This window comes from Marmota marmota, unplaced genomic scaffold (assembly GCF_001458135.2).
Source record: "Marmota marmota marmota unplaced genomic scaffold, marMar, whole genome shotgun sequence".
NCBI classification, from domain to species: domain Eukaryota; kingdom Metazoa; phylum Chordata; class Mammalia; order Rodentia; family Sciuridae; genus Marmota; species Marmota marmota.
Window position 1 is genome coordinate 28,486,357 of NW_025999949.1, and position 12,644 is coordinate 28,499,000.

General features: G+C 39.4%; 1 pseudogene; it reads left to right on the forward strand.

Annotated features, from left to right (window-relative positions):
- The first annotated feature begins 1,520 nt into the window (after positions 1 to 1,520).
- On the forward strand, positions 1,521 to 12,324 carry LOC125616580 (annotated as a pseudogene).
- The last annotated feature ends 320 nt before the right edge of the window (positions 12,325 to 12,644 follow it).

A 12,644-nucleotide genomic window follows, 5' to 3' on the forward strand; every position in this document is an offset into this window, starting at 1 on the left:
TCATGCATCAGAGATGGCCACAACTGCTGGTGTATGCATCTGCAAGAATTACCATAATAACAAAGTACCACAAACTAGATGAATTAAACAACAGAAGTTATTACCTCACAGTTCTGTAAGCTAGAGGGCAAGTTCAAGGTGTCAGCAGGGGGGGTTTCTTCTGAGGCTTCTCTCCTTTGCTTAGATGTGGCTCTCTCAGTCTTTTCATATGCTCCTCCCTCTGTGTATATTTGTACCTAATCTTCTCATATAAGGACACCCATCATACTGGATTTGAGCCCAACCCAATGACCATATTTTAACTTACTTCTTTAAAGACATATCTCAAAGTATAATCGCAGTCTCAGGAACAGAGGGTTAAGGGCTTCAGCATATGAATTTTGTGATGATGCAATTCAGCCTATAACTACTGGTAACCAAAATCCTTCCTAAAAGTCACGGGCTTTGAATTCTGCTGCTTCATTTACATTGACAACTTCAGTCACAGGATGTGGCTGGAAGGGTGATGTACCCAAGAACTTTTAGGTGCGCATGCTCAGAACAACCTCTTTTATCTATGCCCCAAGTCCACCCCTCATTGATTCTTCCTTTGTGCACTGCAAAGACCCATCCCAAATTTCTCCCTAACTTTATTTGAAGGTGGATCTTGTTAGATTACAGTTGTTCCATTCTAAATTATTATTTGCTTTGTTTTTAAAGGGATTTTCTCACTTTAATATTAATGTGAGAAGAAGGCTTTATCCAGGGTAATCACAGTGACACATCCCCATGACCTGACTCTGCCTCGCTCTTGGCTCTCATCTCCTGCTTTTGACTTTATTCTAATTCCTTGGGCCTTGGCTGCTATTCAAATGCATAAGACAGTTCCCCTGAGGGGCCTAAGAACTTCTGATTCTCTGTATATGCAACACTCTTCCTTCTCCAAATGAGAGTTCACTCCTCATTGCATTCAGTTTTCAGCCCAAATGTCACCTTCCCAGAAAGGCTTTCCTTCAACAGCCTATTTGGAGAGACACCTAAAGATTTATATCAGTACTTCCTGAATTTCTATTCTGGCCCAGGCTGAAGCCAAGAAAGGACTGATCCACAGAAACATAAGGCATGACCCCAGTCCTATACAGAGCATCTTATAGGCACATGTAGACATAGTATCAGAATTCACCAGTGAATTCACCAGAATTCATCCATAATTATTGATGATACATGTAATATCGTAATAATTTCAGTAAATCCTAGTAACAGCAACCATTTGTTGAACACTTCATGTCAGACTGGCTTAGCGGCACAGTTGTGAGGGCCAGCAGACTCCTTAGAGTAGAAAAATGCAGCAAAAATGTGAAAGTAACAACCAACTCCCAGATTCCCCAAAGATATCGTATGACAATCATCCATCATGCCCTCCACTGGCAACGTATAAAAGGGAGGAACAATGAGATGATGATGAGCCCTGAGAGGCCGGCCTTCCAGGCTCTCTCATATCTGAAGTGTAGGTCAGGAGCAGAGATGTGCTAGGAGCAAGCATGGAACCCAGGTTACCGGTTGTTATAGCTCCTGTGTCCCTGAACCCCATGTTCGCACCCTGGCACCTGGCCCTCTGGCAGAACCAGGTAAAGCAAGTGTTAATGTTGATTTTTTGTGTTATCTTTACAGGACCACAGGGTTATGAGAGTTTGGTCAAACATTATTCCCGGTGTGTCTGTGAGGGTGTTTGTGGATAAGATTAACATGCAGGTCTGTAGACCGACTGTACTATGTCTTCCCCAGTGTGAGGACCTGAGTAGAACTGAAAGTCTGAGCAAGAGAACAGTCTTCCTGTCTGTTGAGCTGGGATACTGATATCCTCCTGCCCTTGGGCTGCAACTCACACCATCCATCGGCTCTTCTGAGACTCCAGCTCACTGACTTGCTTTGCGAATTGTGAGAGCCAATTCTTTAAAATAAATAGTGAATAAATCTTATTGGTTCTGTTGTCTGGGGGAACCCTGAATAATCTAGCAGTCATGGAATTTCGTCTGACTTCTGTGACCTATTCCCCCAGAGGACTAAGAGTGACTGGTGACAGTGACGGTGTGAGGTGGTGTGGGGAGCAGTAACGACTACCAGGGGAGACCACAGCCTCCCTGAGGGCAATGCTGAAACACAACCAGCTTCTTCATGAGATGACCCCACGACTTGCTAGGTGCAGACACTGTTCCAGTGTGGAATGCTCATGACAACCCTGAGGCAAAGGCTTCCCCCAAGCTTTACTGTGGAGGAAATGTCAGGCACTTGTTGAAGGTCTCACAGGTATATACCGGGACAAACTAACACTGAGTGTGACAAGTCAAAGTGCCTAATGACTTTCCTTAGTCTAGCAAAGACATACTCCACTGGGGAAACTCAAACTCACCAACATTTTTAGTCAGTAATTCAAAAGGAAATGAAGTGGCAATGTTTAAAAATTGTGAAATTTCACAGGAAATTTGTATTTCCAGCTTCTTGTGGAAAATAAGAAAATCTGGTATCTCTGCTTCCACAGTTCCATATGGCCACAGTCGGCAGGACATGAGTAAGAGCTGCCATTTGGGGCACATTTTCGGCCTTCAGTTTGCGATAGGTCCCAATGACCCACTTCTCTTGGACAGCTCCCGCAGGCCCTGCAGGCTTCTGAATCGACTTCTCTAGGACTAGTCTGCTGACTATAGCTCAAATTCCTTAAGTCAGCTCTGACTCTTTTTGCTACCTCCCCCTCTTCATTTCAGCAATACTGAATAATCTGCAATTCCCCCGTGATCTCTGTGCTTGTTTCCCCTCCTGTTCTCTTTGCCTGGAGGATGAAGAATAAACTAACTCTTGCTGAGGTAGATTTAATTATGTTTTCAAGGGTGGAAAGATTTGACTAGACAAAGCCATAGGATAAATGACACATCATCCTCTGGATAGTTTTAGCCTCTTTAGGCAAGAGGTTAAAAAAAAAAAAAAAGGCTTAGTAATATTGATAAAAGGGAACAAGTGTGCTGTGTACCTGTTGTTTCCTTCTAAATAAAGGGACCTACATTACAGAAACACAGCTGGCCTCTCACCACCTTTGCTCACTCTTCCCAAGGGAATAGTACAATTCAGGAGTTTAGAAGAAGGAACTAAAAATGCACATCTTAGCCTTTTTTCTTCACCAATTTATCTATAGAAAGCATATTTGTCTTTTTCTCTGTCATGTGCTGAAATGAATCTGCCCCAGTAAAAGTGAGTTGTAGGTTCCTAACCCCAACTATGTCCTGGTGGGTAAGCCTGTGTGGTACATTATTTGCAAAAAATAGCCACGATTATTCCTCATCCTTATCCGTCTCTGTAAGTAATCCATATGGCTTTTGGGAGCAAAGAGCTGGAGACAAGGGGGAGACTAGGTTTGGGGGGCAGTGTGGATTGTAAGACATCACCTTTCAGTTTCAATCCTGGATCAGTCTGTTGCTTTGCTTTCCTAACTAGCTTGTTCTATAGAGGATAATCATCAATATTTATCTATTTAACACTTGACTTTTCTGGAGATAAGGCAGAATCCACCCCCAACTCTGCTTTCTGAAACGCCAGAACTTTGCTTTTCTATCTTCTCCCTTAGCAAGAGTGCCCTCTCTACTCCAAAATCTGAAACAGAAGTTTTCCCTGACCACAGAGGTTTTCTAGCAGGTCCATGGAATTTCCAAATGCCTTATTCATCATCACAGTATTGCACTCAACATTGCTTCTGCATGAGAACCTCATTTTATAGTAAAAGGGGAAAAAGTAATATATTTAAGGAATCTTTTCGTATACCTGTTGCTCAAGGACTCGTGGCCTTCTGGAACAATGGGAGGCTTTTTACAAAATCTCTGTTATAATGTCAGTTGCTTTCTTATGCAAGGCCAAGTTATAGATATTCATATAAAATGTAGTAGATTCTCTGAGCCAGATAATAATAATAAGACATAGTCTGTTTCATCTATACCCAGAATACATTGCATTCTATTTTCACAACTTTGGACTTTAATGGTTTAGAAAATTTATTGTCCAAGAGAAGAACATTTCTCCTAGGATACACGACACTATTTTCTTTGACGAGAAGCAATGCTACCATCTGCTTACTCTGGCTCCTCTGTTAGAGGAACTAGGGGAAAAGAATTTTAAGGAATTGTTTGAGTGATTCATTCTGACAAATTAAGAAGCCTAGATTGCTTACCTCATAGTAGGGACAAGGGAGGGTGTCTCTAAAGTCTAGCAGATCTGCTGTGGTGCTTCTTAAGTGTAGCCCAATATGGCGGTAAATGTTAGTGGAAGGTGACAGCAACCCATGTAGGCAAGTAGGACTTCTCAGGGATGAAAAATTGGCTCACTCAACCCATTAGAGGACCTCCAACAGCTGGAAGTTGATGAGGTCAAAGGCAACAGGAAAGGAGAATTAGAGAACTCCTCAATCCCCACTGTGGTCTTATAAACAGCTACAGTAACTAGTACTCAGCACCTACTGGCACTCTTTCCTCATTATCTTGCATGTATCCAAATACATTGGCTAATTTTATTTTTGTTCTCTGTCCTCCCCTGTGCTTTATAAGACATATGAGTGATAACTTCCCTAATTATTTCCATAGCATACAGAATTATTGGGATGGGATTGTGACAACTAGAATCAGGATGGCACTCTAATCCTGGAGATGGATTTAGCAATGGATGACTTTGTGTTGGCTTCTTTATGGGCAGAGATAAGAATATTTTCAATTTTGTAAGTGATACTTACATAATATTAGTGAGGTTTCTATTAATTGGTTGATCTTGCGTATAACAGTAAAAATGCAAGGAAAACAAAGTTAACCTTTGATGTTGAGACGCCACATAGTGGGCAATTGTCATGATTTCTGGTTGTCTAGGATCCAAACCCTCCTATGTGTGGAGAATTGCTGTAGTGTGAATGTTGAGTGTCTCCCAGAGATCCATGTATTCAAGGCTCAGTTCCCAGAGTGCTCTAGGAGCTGGTGAATCCTGTAGGAGGTGGGGCCTGGTGGGAGGTCCTGAGGTCATGGGGCATGTCCTTGGAGGGGACTGTGGGACCCAGACCTCTCCCTCTTCCTCTCTTTGATTTGATGAGGTGAGTGGCTACTCTGCCACATGCTTCCCACCATTGCTGTCCAACACCCAACCAGGTGTCCAGAGCAATGGGTCCAAACAATCTTGGACTGTAACCTCCAAAACTGTGAGCTAAATAAGCATTTTAACTTTATAAGCTAGTTATCTCAAGCTTGCCCATCAAACATACCCATACCAAACTTTGAATTGTAAAGCTGTGGTGAAAAAGAAAAAGGAGCAGGAACCTCTCCGCATGTCTGCTTGGGACAGTTGATAGCAGATGTAGCAGAAGTCATCCTGAGCTGCCAGAGGCAATCACAGCAGTGTGCAGAGCCAGAGAGAAGAGCTCAGGACAAAACTGTTACCAGTGTTGCAGGCAGCACCAGCCAGTTTCATGTGACTTGGCTGTATAGACATTGAGCTAAAAACCTCAGACTTTCCTACTTATTCTGTGATTTACTCAGTTGTCTTTTACTAAATTCCTTTTTGGCTAACACAAAACCCACCTCTAACAACACCCCTTCTCAGTCAGACTTGGTTTCTGTTGATTGACATTTAGCACCCATATTGATATGTAGCATGCATTCTGAAAACACTGACCATGTGTCAGGTACTGAACTAGGTGCTGTTGGATGCCACAGGTCCCATAATAAGCAAATGCAGATTTGGTTACTGCCTACATGCAACTTACAGCCAGGAAAGGAAAGATCAATTTAATACTAATGAAAATACATTTGTTGTCTTTTTCACATTTAGGATTCTCTGAAGTCTGTGGCAATTACATCTCCTGATACTAAAGTCTGAGTATTTAGACTGGAAGGAAAAAGGAGAAAATCTTACTTCTGAGTAGGAGTGAGGAGATTAGACATAACCGGTCTTTTCTTCTGTATACTTTCCTTCATTTTCCAGATTCTCTGTAATTGGCACACATGTCCTTTAAAAACATAATTTTTCCACTAGACAGATTGTACTTCATTTTCCAGCTGGAAATATTGGAACCTCCAAAGATTCTTAGTTAATGCAAACAAAAGCTGCTTTCCACAAGCCCACATCATTATAACAGCAGTTAGAAACTGTAGATGATTTATGTGAGACTCTACTAAATTTATTAGCATAATATATCTTAACATGATTTAGAAGATATGTTTTTTTCTTGTTAGCACAGTTATAAAACTAGTAAATACTGGTTACAGTATTTAAGAACAATTTTATTTAATATTAGAATAAATAACTATGAGGAAAACCATTCTTGAAAAACTTGCAATTAAATCATTTTAAAACTGACTTCTCAAATGTCTAAACTCTGGCGCCTGCCCAGTTATGTAAAATCCTATGGCTTAACCTCTCCATGGTGCATGAACACTCATATCAACAGAAACCAATGACATTTTCTCCCTTCTCTTTCCCCATAGCTCATTTTCCATGCTGGGCTTGTTTATCTGAGTCATCTAATGGTCCCTTATGTTCATGCCTCTGCATTCCACCAAGCTTGCTTTGATGGTGCCATTTTGAAGTGCACAAACTTCACTGAGATTTTCCACAATTAGTTCAAGACTCAATTTAATAGCAAAATGGGAATTCATTTCCCATTTATCATGAACCCTTGGGGGTTTTCTGGACCAACTTAATGGCTTCTTTAGTTGGATTCCTTATGGTTTACTGCCAGTCTCCTAGACCTTCGGCCTTCTTTCCTCACTATCTCATTTTGCCTTCATTTATTTGTAAACTATTCAGTTAAAAAATGCACTTTCTATTGTTATTAGTGATCATTTAACCTCCAAACTCAAGAACCTATCTCTTTCCCAATTGGAGACTTCTGTAAATTATTTAGATTTCCATAATTTTTCAAACAAGTCTGTTCATTTCTACTGCTATAGCTAACATCTGACTTTCTCATTTTCCCCAGTTCAAATACTGGATAGAGAATGGACCTCTCTAGAACATAGTGTAAGAGTCAATTTGAATTATCAACTTGATTGGATTAAGATGTGGCCATGATTAAGAGGTTTATGGGTGTGTCAATGAGGGTGTGCCTAGGAATGATTGACATGTGGGAAAGCCAACTGAAATGGAGACTTTCCCTGAGCATGGGCAGTAAGGCCAATATGATGATGGCTTCCATGGAATAAAAGTTGGAAGAATAAGGAAGCAGCAGCAGATGTAAGCTCCATTCTTCTTGAACTTGTTCTTGATTGCTACTGGGATAGTCTGAGGATGTTGGACTCTCGCTTCTTCACTCTTCCAAAGCAGAATCTGACAGTGATTCTCCAGAAACCTTAGGTCTCCCACTAGGCCAGCAGCACTGATCCCTCTTGTTCTGGGGCTTCAGCCTCTTGGACTGCGCAGCTACTGGTTCTTCCAGCTCTCCAGCCTGCAGACAGCTATTGTGTGTGGACTATCCAGCTTCTGGATTCATGAGCCAACCTAATAAGTCTCCTTTTTATAATTATACATCTTATTGATTCTATTCCTGTAGCAAACCCTGATTAATACACATGGTCCCAATCTCACTCTCTAGATGGAAGTAGATTTTTATTGGGCAGGTGCCCATCTCAAGGAGACCCAGAGTTATCTCATGTGTTTGTTTTCTAAATAATTCTTAACATGTTCTTTCTCTGTATGACAAAATATTTTTGTAATGATTATAATCAAATATAAAATCAATTTTCTTTTAAAGCAATCAAGTAATTTTTACCTAAAATATTATTCAAAATCAGTAAAATAATTCCTTTATGAACAAAAATTTGTACTTAAATTATGCTTCCCAGTTCACAATTATCTGTTTTAAATTTTAAACACAAATAAAAGCTTCAAGTTGACACAAAACATGGAAGTACTTCAAGTTCTGTTTCTTAGTCATAGTGCTATCACTGTTTATTTCAAATCTACTTTTTAATTGCAGGCATATGTTATATCATAGGGTTTCATGAGAGAAGTTGAATCAGAATCAAACTTGAACAAGCTCAGAACCACTTCAAACCCACTGTCAGAATGAATATGTATCTGTGTCAAGGCCCAATGTTATAATTAGGAGTTCTCCAAAGTAACTTCCATATAGATTATTATGTTTATTAAGGGATAAGTAATAAAAATGTACTAATTACATATCAAGTCTTAGAACTCAACAGCAACCACAGAAACTGATTAGGACTAAACTAATTAGACTGTTTCAGAGAGTAATTTTATTACTGATATTGCTTACAATAGCCAGCACATGGTGATAATAAAAAGCAGATAGCTTTTAATTGGTCTTATTATTGTTGTTAAGTTCTTTACAAAGCTTGCATCCCTTAATATCCTACATCTGTGATGAACCATTCATACCACCCCATCTTTGGTAAGTCAATGAATGGAAAGGCCTCTCTGACCTCTAATAAACACATCTCAATGCTTAATTTCTTTAGCAGAGAATTCCATTAATATATTTTTAAAAACTTAACACAATTTAAAATTTTTTTTTCATGTACTTATTTACTGTCTATGTTGCCACATTGCAATCACTGAGTTAGCAATGGTTCTGTCCCAGCACCTAGAGGAGTGCCTGGTATATGGAAAGAACTCAACACATTTTTTTTTTGAGAGAGAGAGAGAATTTTTTAATATCTATTTTTCAGTTTTCGGTGGACACAACATCTTTATTTTTTTATTTTTATGTGGTACTGAGGATCAAACTCAGTGCCCCACACATGCCAGGTGAGTGCATTACCGCTTGAGCCATATCCCCAGCACAACACATTTTTTTTTAATGAATGAATGAAAATCTTGTTCAGTTCGCAGTGGTCATAGAGATAAGGTTGTATGATACTAGCTGGCAATTTTTACAAAAACGAAGCTGTGACTGTGCTTGCTATACCTTGGAAAGCCCTGGCCAATTTACTCACCCCAATTAAAAACATAGGAAGCCATAGTATGTGAATTAGATGTACATGTGATGAGAACTACAACCATTAGAAAGGGCAAGGATTGGCACTGGTCATATCAGTACATTCTTTCTTATAAGAATATAGATTAAGAATCAAATCAAGACGATTAGTGAATCTAGGATAGGGACAGAAGAATTAAATGTGTGCTTCAGCTGTCTAACAGAAGATTTATTTGGAATGATTCTCTGAAGGGGGAGAAGAGGGAACAGGATTTGTAGGAGAGACGCCATCTTGCTAAAGGAAATGCAAGGAAAACCCTCTGTGTTTGGCAGTGAGGGCATACCAAGAAGACAAATCCCGACCCTCCTCCACTTGCTGTGCTCTTACTCCTTTCTTTAGACTGGAAGAGTCCTTTAACTTGTGGGCTGTAGACCAGGGTTCTGGAAGCAAAAGGAAAGACAGAGCAGCCATGGCTGGAGAATGGAGGAGAATGTGCTGCCCTGTCCATTCTCTGAGCGGTTCCTTCCTTTCTGAAGCTTTACCATGAAGAGGGAAGATCCAACAACATATTGTCCACCAGTCAGTGAGAGAAATATGGTGACAGAGTGACAAGAGCACACCTGCGCTTATAGCATCAGAATTTCCTGCCTTCCCCCCAAAGTCTAAGAAACTATCCTTTCCCTGGGAAGGTGAGGTAGTGTATTTCCTCAGCTGAAATGGAGTGCCCCAAGGGATGTGCACTGGGTGGATGGCAATGACAGTTCTCTGAAGTGTAAAATCCTCAGCAACATGAGTACTTCTCATGAGGTATGATTTTAACATTCATAGCTTCACTCAACCATTCATTGTTTGTGCCGATTCGTATGGAATATTAGCTTATTCTTCAAAAGTGGTGTGAATTAATTCCTGGAACTGAGTTCCAGCATCTTGTCAAGGAAAACAAGTTTAGTGGAATTTCTCAAAAGGATTGCACATGGTAGTATGATCAGGTTTCTAAATAAAAGGAAGAAATTTGCAGAGGTATACAAAGAGCGCACAGTATAAACTTCTAGATGAAGACTCTATTTGATACCTGGAAGAGCAGTACTGGGAGGTGTTACTAATTGATTTTGATTCATTTGGTGAAGTGACAGATTCATTACTGTTTTCTTGGGAAGAATTGATACCTAGAAAAAAAAAACTTAAAATGTGATTGTAACAAAGGAGATGCTCTCAAGCAGAATTCTCCAGCCCTCAATTACACAGCGACATTGTGGTACATCTCAGCCCCTATCAGGATTATCCATTGCTCAGGGACCTCTTTGCTGGCAGAAGATTCTCACAAACTAATACTTTTTTCTTATTCTGAAAATAATCGGCCTTAGGATGATTAATTAGAGGGCTAGAGGGCTAGAGTTCAAGAGTCAAGGAGGACACCATCCCTGCTCCAGGAAACTGGGCTCAGGCCACAGCTTCCTGTATGTCCCTCACTGGATGGAGTGGAAGTGGGCAGTCTAGAAATTAGCAGCTTCTTATACCCAGTATATTCAGCTAGGAAGAAATGAATAATGTCACTACTTGTAAAAATAATAAATAGATCTTGAGCATAGGAGACTGTCTTATTAGGGTTTTAACTCTACTTTGCATCTGCTTAAGTTCACAACATTATGGTTTTGTTTGTTTTATCTTATTTTTTGCTTAATTGAATTTCCTATCACTGAAAGCAAAATCACTCCGCCTGACATCAGTTAGAAGTATTTCCAGCCTGAACTTGGACAAGGAGTGATAGTTTTTGCTCCATTATTCAGTCATAGCAACTTCCCTAGCTTTGAAAACAATTTATTATTATAGTCAGTAAATTTATGATTAGAGGAGATTTGCATTTTAGAATTGAGCAAATGTAGTGTTTTGACTTTATAGCTTCACTTGTTGAGTTGTGTCTTTTTCTCTTCCATTAGATGCCTTCAAAGTGAGAGAGATTTGCTCTCTCTGATGTCTCCAGAACCACAGTACATGTTTATGAATGTAGCAAAGCAGTTTGGTCATGCGATTTGCCAAAAACATTTGAAATTCCTTTCTCTTGGTTATGCCTAATTCTTGTGCTTTAAAAACAAATATTGTAGTTGAAACTCTAGTACACAAATATAGATCATTTAAAGTGCTAACTACAATATTGACCCTGATTCTCTAATAAAAACTGTGTCACACAACAACAGAATTCTTCAAGTTGATTTCAGCCATTTGCTTGTGAGGTTTCTTTACCCATATTTCTAAGAAGGCTTACCACCCCTGTCTACCAATTTGATGGCTGTAAGTAGGATTTGGTTGCAACTGGGTTTCTGCTTTAAGGGCATAAAGTGCTCTGCTTTTATTTCTAACACTCCATGCCCCTCATTCAAGATTCAAGGTAAATATGATGAGCAATGAAAATATCTAGCCATAAGTCTCTTATCTTATTCAAGGTAAACTTAATAGACAGCCCTTTCCTCACCCATTACTACTAGTTACATTAAAGACTGAGATGGCACAAGTTGACAAATTTGAAAATAATGACTAGATGTTTCTTACAAGGAAATAAGCTCTGTTCATGGGATACAACATTTTAAAACTTATTTTTCTAAGATAGATGAACATCAATATCAGCAGAACTTATTTGAAAACTATAGTCAACAGTCACAATGTCTTATTTCTATCTTTTTTCCAAGTGAGAGAAAAACAATTACATCGTGGTTGTAATTCAGCTTCCAGCCTGTACAAGAAGAATCAATATAAAACTTACAGGCATTCTTTAAGGATTTGGAAATCAATGGAAAACCTGTTTCCTCCTGTGGAGGATTTGACAGTTCTTTCTGTAAGACAAATTGGAAGAGAAACAATAATTGCCTCTTTAGCTGCACAGTCTGTATGTGCATCTCTTGTTGGGCCTGTAATTTGCTCTTCAGTTGACTATGCAGACTGTAGTTAAGTGCTTAGGTTTGGGGGCAGACAAGCCTGAATTCAAATTCCAAAACCATTCCTTACCTGTGTGGCTTCTGAAGACTTATTTAATCTTCTCAAGCTTCAGTGTCCCCATGCTAAAGCAACAAGGATCCTTGTATATTCATATCACTTGTAAGGAAGGATTATGTTAGAAAAGATATTAAGCATGTTGCTTGGCACTTACCAATCAAACCTTCCTTATTTCTATACACTTATGATCAGTTAGCTGTTGTTATAATCATATATAGTAATTGTGACAAGGGGGTACATAGCTGACCCTCTCAAACTCAGTGGCTTAAAATAACCACTGTTTGTTCAGCTCAAGCCTCCATGTGTTAAAATTTGGGCTGGTCTCAGCTGGCAGTTCTTAGTTGGCTTTGGTTGGCTCTCTTGAATCTCTGCTTATGGGTTGGTCAGCAGCACCTGGTCATGGCCACCTCTTCCGGGATGGTTGGGATGACTTCAACTGGGAAAGCCTTATACTTATTTCCTATAAACTGTAAATTTATTTCCTAAGTCTCAACTTATCTCATGTTAGTTGAAACTTTAGTACACAAATTCTCCCATTGACCAAAGCAAGTTGTAAGGCCAACCCACATTCAGGGGTAGAGAAAGATTGACCTCTTTTGGGACCTACCATGTCTCTCCAAGCTTCAGTTTCCTCATTTAAAAAAAATATGTATGTGTGTGTGTGTGTGTATATATATATATATATATATATATATATATATATATATATATATATAAATA